Source organism: Carcharodon carcharias, chromosome 7, assembly GCF_017639515.1.
Source record: "Carcharodon carcharias isolate sCarCar2 chromosome 7, sCarCar2.pri, whole genome shotgun sequence".
Classification (NCBI taxonomy): domain Eukaryota; kingdom Metazoa; phylum Chordata; class Chondrichthyes; order Lamniformes; family Lamnidae; genus Carcharodon; species Carcharodon carcharias.
The window spans coordinates 167154023-167162154 of NC_054473.1; the positions used below are offsets into that span (position 1 = coordinate 167154023).

At 40.9% G+C, this 8132-nt stretch overlaps 1 pseudogene; it reads left to right on the top strand.

Moving 5' to 3' along the window:
• Positions 1 to 481: 481 nt before the first annotated feature.
• Positions 482 to 532, top strand: LOC121280641 (annotated as a pseudogene).
• Positions 533 to 8132: the final 7600 nt, after the last annotated feature.

The following is an 8132-nucleotide window of genomic DNA, read 5'->3' on the forward strand; positions in this document are numbered from 1 at the left end:
CTAGCTCCCAATAGACAAAAATATATTAATTGAGCTAATTATTATGGGTGGGAGTTGGAGTTAAATTAACTTAATTCATGATCCATATTCCTAGTTATGTTGTCTACTCTACCAATCACACTTAGCTTCAAACAATGGCCGCAGAATAAATTTAATGTAATTTGAGCTCCTGTTTCAAGATGAAATGCGTCAGATAAAATGAGTGCAGAGGTATAGGTATATTTAACATGATATATAATAGTGATGGGTTTTACTTACATGGGCTGCCTGTGCAATATTGGCAATTAATTCTACTTGCATTACATTGGCTCAAGAAGTCCTTTCAAAATAACTTGAGGCTAATCGCAATCCTCATTATTTAAGTGCAAATGCTGCAGCAACTTCAGGTGCGGACAAGGCCTAAATAGCCAAGTGGTTATGGTACTGGGTTTGTAACCCTAAGACCAAGAGTTCAAATCTCATAATGGCAAAATTATATTTTTAGTATCTGTTCTTATCAGTTTAATATCTGATACGTCCCTTATCTGGGGACCATATATTAAGGACTTGGCCTAAACAGCCAAGTGGTTATGGTACTGGGTTTGTAACCCTAAGATCAAGAGTTCAAATCTCACAATGGCAAACTATGAAACAATGTAACTTCATCTGAAACAGATGGAAACAGGTTTACTCAAAAGAGTATCAAGAGTTCAAATCTCACAATAGCAAACTATGAAACAATGTAACTTCATCTGAAACAGATGAAAATGGGTTTGTACTCAAAAGAGTTACAGACATCAAGAGTTCAGGTGAGGACAAGATAAGCAATAAACTGCAGAAATCTGAAAGTTGCTTTGTCTCCTGAAAATGAAATCTCACTGATATAAAAACAAAAAAAACTGCAGATGCTGGAAATCCAAAACAAAAACAGAACTACCTCAAAAAACTCAGCAGGTGTGGCAGCATCAGCAGAGAAGAAAAGAGTTGACATTTTGAGTCTTCATGACCCTTCGACAGAACTTGAGTTCAAGTCCAAGAAAGAGTTGAAATATAAGCTGGTTTAAGGTGTGTGTTGGGGTGGGTGGGTGGGGGGGGGGGGGGGCAGAGAGAGAGACAGAAGTGGAGGTGGGTGGTGTGGTTGTAGGCAAAAGCAGTGATAGAAGCAGATCATCAAAAGATGTCACTAACAACAGGACAAAAGAACACATAGGTGTTAAAGTTGGTGATATTATCTAAACGAATGTGCTAATTAAGAATGGATGGTAGGGCACTCAAGGTATAGCTCTAGTGGGGGTGGGGAGAGCATAAAAGATTTGAAATATTTAAAAATAATGGAAATAGGTGGGAAAAGAAAAATCTATATAATTTATTGGAAAAAAAAACAAAAGGGGGAAACAGAAAGGGGGTGGGGATGGAGAGGGGAGCTCAAGACCTAAAGTTGTTGAATTCAATATTCAGTCCGGAAGGCTGTAAAGTGCCTAGTCGGAAGATGCCCCTGGTCCACTCCTCCATCACCCCCTACTCCTCAACCCCCTCCTATGGCACCACCCCATGCCCACGCAAAAGATGCAACACCTGCCCCTTCACTTCCTCTCTCCTCACTGTCCATGGGCCCAAACAGTCTTTTCAAGTGAAGCAGCATTTCACTTGCATTTCCCCCAACTTAGTCTACTGCATTTGTTGCTCCCAATGTGGTCTCCTCTACATTGGAGAGACCAAACATAAACTGGGCGACCGCTTTGCAGAACACCTGCGGTCTGTCCGCAAGAATGACCCAAACCTCCCTGTCGCTTGCCATTTTAACACTCCACCCTGCTCTCTTGCCCACATGTCTGTCCTTGGCTTGCTGCATTGTTCCAGTGAAGCCCAACGCAAACTGGAGGAACAACACCTCATCTTCCGACTAGGCACTTTACAGCCTTCCGTGCTGAATATTGAATTCAACAACTTTAGGTCTTCAGCTCCCCCCTCCATCCCCACCCCCTTTGTTTCCCCCTTCCTTTTGTTTTTTTTCCCAATAAATTATATAGATTTTTCTTTTCCCACCTATTTCCATTATTTTTAAATATTTCAAATCTTTTATGCTCTCCCCACCCCCACTAGAGCTATACCTTGAGTGCCCTACCATCCATTCTTAATTAGCACATTCGTTTAGATAATATCACCAACTTTAACACCTATGTGTTCTTTTGTCCTGTTGTTTGTGACATCTTTTGATGATCTGCTTCTATCACTGCTTTTGCCTACAACCACACCATCCCCCTCCACTTCTCTCTCTCTTCGCCCGTTCCCCACCCCCCCCCACCTTAAACCAGCTTATATTTCAACTCTTTCTTGGACTTGAACTCAAGTTCTGTCGAAGGGTCATGAGGACTCGAAATGTCAACTCTTTTCTTCTCCGCCGATGCTGCCAGACCTGCTGAGTTTTTCCAGGTAATTCTGTTTTTGTAATGAAATCTCACTGCCTATTTCAAATTTAAGCATTCAGTGGTGTGAATTTCTTATCCTTGCACTATAGATACAATCCTCTTTCTGTAACTGAAAAGTGTACATTATAAGTGTGGAGACTCATACCTTCAGGTGTTAATTGTTGAAGTTTCCATATATTCTTTACATTTTCTTGCTATACATTTTCTTTTAATCCAATCTTTCTTCCCTGTCCGTACGTAATTTGATACTTACTTCACCATTCTAACTTAACACTTCCTTGTTCAGACCTTGCACTGTTCATTTCACAGTCCTTCAATTTAATTAGTTAATGGCTAATTACTTAATTATTCAATTGCTTGCCCTGTTTATTCAGGGCGCTGTGCCATTTCCACTTCAGAATTCTGGCAGAATGCCATACAAATATTACAGTGAATAAGTTGGAAAGGGAAAATTTAACTAACAGTGGGTACAAGACTTTTTTGGTCATTATATTAGTGCAATATTCTGAATAAAATTTTTAAGGAAAAATGTCATGGATGTATCTATCATAAGGTAATACTATCCATCGGAGGGCTTACTTGGCAAAAATATGAATAGGCAAGATGCTGAAAAGTCAAGACAAAAATGAAATGAGATTCAAACTGGCATGCAGGAGGGAAGCATGACTTTCAGATAAAATTAAAAAAGTAAATGCCCCTTATTTCAAGAAGAAAAATATTAAAATTAATATATTTGCAGATAGTACTAAGCTATGATAACAGATGACAATAATAGTAATGACATTCAAAAATACCCAGACCAGTTAAGCATGTAAGCTTGAATTCATTCAAACCTTGCTACCTGTATTCTAACTTGCACTAAATCTCATTCATCCACCCTGCCTGTGCTCAATGACATATATTGGTTCCCAGTCTGTCAATTCCTCCTTTTAAAAATTCTCATCCTCATTTTCAAACCCCACCCATGGGTCTCATCCCTCCCTATCTCTGCAATCTTCCCCAGCCCTACAACCCCCCAAAATCTCTGTGCTCCTTCAATTCTGGCTTCTTGAGAATCCTTATTATAATTGCTGCACTATTGGCAGCATGCCTTCAGCTATCTTGGCCCTAAGCTCTGGAATTCCTTCCCTAAACTTCTCCTCCACTCTACCCCTCTCTTCTCGTTTTGAAACACTTCTTAAAATGTACCTCTTTGAATAATATGTCCTAATATCTCCAATGTGGCTCAGTATCAAATGTAGCTTGATAATGTTCTTGGGAAGTGCCTTGGCATGTTTTACTATGTTAAAGACAGTATATAAAGGACAATTGTTGTTAATACTGAATTGGGTCCAACAAAACAGCCAATTTCTTATGTTGCCCATTGGCTAATGAACTGGTGAACATTGGACACCAGCACTTGAAGGTCACATCCTAAGCCTTTTCATCTCTCTTTTAAGATACTCCATCAAACCTACCTCATTCTCTCCTAATATCTCCTTATGTCAAATTTTGTTTGATAACACTCCTGTGTTACTACGTTTTACTATGTTAAAGGCACTATATAAATGCAAGTTGTTGTTGTTTCTAAGCTGATTATTCATCTCCATTGGGCCCTAGGAGGGTGTTCAGGGTGAAAGACCAGTATCCATCTCACATGATGTTGTTAAAGTTCATTCTTCCTTATAACACTCTTGCCTTTGTTGGAAAGGCTGTGTCCATATGTAGATCTACATTTCCTGATGTGAAACTTACAACCTTGTGTGATGTTATAGGATATATTCCACAGGAGTAACAATTACTCTTTTATCATGATGTTTGACACTGGAGATTATGTGATAACTCTCCCCCGGCCCCTGTACTTCTGTCCGGTTCGAAAGATGCTAAGTACCATATTTATATTGTCAGCTTAAAGAGGGAACCTTATTGGTATGTAAGTTCATTACACAGAAGCAGAAATATGCAGAATAAAGTCATTAGTAAAATGCTTGACTTTATGATCTGAACTGTTTAAAAGTGATAAATAATACTGAATTTTTAGAAATCTTTTCCAGTAATGCTTAAATTGAATTTCTAGTGAAATGTTGTACAGATCATCGATGTCACAAGCCTCTTTTTGCCTATTCAATATAAAGACAGGCAGCAAAACAGGGAACCGGAGACCCTAGGACTGGTGCCTAACTATAGTCAGGTCTTTTTTGAAGTGGAGGCAGGCTCCTACACAGAAAAAAATAGGTTATTTCTCAACAGTCAGGGAACAAGAATATTATTTCTACAACTCAATTAAATAAGGTATGCATAACCATTTTTTAACTGTTGAAGCTTTTGCTCGAGAGAAAGGGTCACAATAGAAATTATTATAAATGGTAGATATAAATCCCTGTATTCACATATATTAACATTGAATGAATTCCGAGACTGGCTAAATAAACTTAACTTGATTCTATTCTGAATATATATGGTAACAGTACCAAATTCTAACACCTTCGGTCTGTCCGCAAACACGACAACACACCACCCTGCTCTCATGCCCACATATCCGTCCTTGACCTGCCGCAATGTTCCAGTGAAGCTCAACGCAAACTGGAGGAACAGCACCTCATCTTCCGACTAGGCACTTTACAGCCTGCCGGACTTAATGTTGAGTTCAACAACTTCAGATCATCAACTCTTTCGTCCATCCCCACCCCCTTTCCGATCCCCCATTTGCTAATTATTTATATATTTTAAAAAATATTTTTTTCTTTTTCCACCTATTTCCATTATTTTTAAATGTATTCCCATCCGTTGTTTCATCTCCACCTTTTAGCCTATTTCGATCCCTTCTCCCCACCCCACCCCCACTAGGGCTATCTGTCACTTGCTCATCCTGCTTTCTACCCTTAATGTCACCATTAGCACATTTCTTAGCTAATATCACCACCATCAACACCCCTTTGTCCTTTTGTCTATGACATCTTTGGCAATCTCTTCATTGCCTCCACCTATCACTGGCCCTCTATCCAGCTCTACCTGGCCCACCCCCCTCAATCAGCTTATATTTCACCTCATTTCTATTTTTCCTCAGTCCTGATGAAGAGTCATATGGACTCGAAACATTAACTGTATTCCTCTCCGCAGATGCTGTCAGACCTGCTGAATTTTTCCAGCTATTTTTATTTTTGTTCCAAATTCTAACTGCCGCCTTTCTAAACTAATAGCTGTCTCTGGACAGTTTTCCCTATTGTCTTTCTTACCACAAGGAAAAAAGAACAGTTTTAGGATGAAAGCTACACAAAGAGCATCCTTAAATCATGTTTATTGATAGAGTCATACAGGTCTACAGTACAGAAAAAGGCCCTTTGGCCCATCGAGTCTGCACCGGTCAAACAAGTACCTAACTGTTCGAATCTCATTTTCCAGCACTAGGCCCATAGCCTTGTATGCCATTGCATCGCAAGTGCACATCCAAATGCTTCTTAAATGTTATGAGGGTTTCTGCCTCTATCACCCTTTCAGGCAATGAGTTCCAGATTCCCATCACCTTCTGGGTGAAAAAATTCTTCCTCACATCCCCTCTAAACCTCCTGCCCCTTACCTTAAATCTATGGCCCCTGGTTATTGATCCCTCCATGAAGGGGAAAAGTTTCTTCCTGTCTACCCTATCTATGCTCAATTTTATACACATCAGTCATGACTCCCCTCAAACTCCTCTGCTCCAGGGAAAATAACCCCAGTCTATCCAATCTCTCCTCATAACTAAAACTCTCCAGCCCGGGCAACATCCTGGTAAATCTCCTCTGCACTCTCTCTAGTGTAATCACATCCTTTCTATAATGCGGATTCCAGAACTGCACACAATTCTCTAGCTGTGGCCTAACCAACATTTTATACAGTTCCAGCATAACCTCCCTGTTCTTATATTCTATGCCTTGGCTAATAAAGGCAAGTATCCTACATGCCTTCTTAACCACCTTATCCACCTGTCCCGCTACCTTAAGGGACCGGTGGACATGCACACCAAGGTCCCACTGATCCTCGGTACTTCCCAGGGTCCTATCATTCATCGTGTATTCCCGTGCCTTCTTTATCCTTCCCAAGTGCATCACCTCACACTTATCCAGATTAAATTCCATTTGCCACTGATCAACCCATCTGACCAGCCATCTATATCCTCCTCTAATCTGTTATCCTCCTCACTATTTACCGCCTCACCAATTTTCGTGTCATCTGCAAACTTCCTGATCAGCCCTCTTACATTCAAGTCTAAATTGTTTATATATACCACAAACAGCAAGGGACCCAACACCGATCTCTGTGGAACCTCAATGGACACAGGCATCCAGTCACAAAAACACCCCTCGACCATCACCTTCTGCTTCCTGCTACTCAGCCAACTGGATCTAATTTGCTAAATTGCCTTGGATCCCAAGGGCTCTTACCTTCGTTATCAGTCTCCCATGCGGGACCTTGTCAAAAGCCTTGCTGAAGTCCAAGTAGACTACATCAAATGCATTGCCCTCAACTACACACCTGATCACCTCTTCGAAAAACTCAATCAAATTTGGTCAGACATGACCTCCCCTTAGCAAAACCATGCTGACTTTCCTTGATTAATCCCTGCCTCTCAAAGTGTAGATTAATACAGTCCCTCAGAAATGCTTCCAATAGTTTCCCCATCACAGGTTAGACTGACTGACCTGTAGTTCCCTGGTTTATCCCTTCCTCCCTTCTTGAAGAATGGTACCACATTGGCTGTCCTCCAGTCCTCTGGCACCTATGCTGTGGCCAGAGAGATATTGAAAATTATTGCCAGAACCCCTTCTATCTCCTCCCTTGTCTCACTCAACAGCCTGGGATACATTTTATCCGGGCCTGGAGATTTATCTACTTTTAAGCCTGCCGGACCACTTAGAACCTCCTCTCTTTCTATGCTAATTTCTTTAATTATATCACAACCTTCCGCCTGATTTCCATAACCACATTGTCCCTCTCACTTGTGAACACTGACACACAGTATTCATTTAGAACCCTACCTACGTCTTCCGGCTCCACGCACAAATTACCACTATGGTCCTTAATTTGCCCTACTGTTTCCCTAGTTACCCCCTTACTCTTAATGTACTTGTAAAATAACTTTGGATTTTCCTTTATCTGCCAATGTTTCTTCATGCCTCCCTTTTGCTCTCCTAATTTCCTTTTTAAGTTCTCCCCTACACATTCTATACTCCTCTATGGCTTCCACTGTTTTGGGCCCTCGGTATCTGCCATAAGCCTCCCTTTTTCTCTTTATCCAATCCTGTATATCCTTCAACACCCAGGGTTCCCTGCATTTGTTGGTCCCACCCTTTATCTTTACTGGAATATGTTGGCCCTGTACTCTCCCTATTTCCTTCTTGAATGAGTCCCACTGCTCTGACGCAGATTTACCTAAAAGTTGCTGCTCCCAGTCCACTCTGGCCAAATCATATCTGATCTTATTAAAATCGGCCTTCCCCCAATTTAGAACTCTGATTTCTGGTCCATCCTTGTCCTTTTCCATAACAACCTTGAATCTAATGAGTTATGATCACTATCTGCAAAATGTTCCCTCACTGATACCTCTACCACTTGCCCGGCTTCATTCCCTAAAATTAAGTCCAGGACCGCCCCATCTCTTGTAGGACCTTCTATGTACTGGCTTGAAAAGCTTTCCTGGATGCATTTTAATTATTCCATTCCCTGACTAACCCAGTTAATGTTGGGGAAGTTGAAATCCCTCACTAT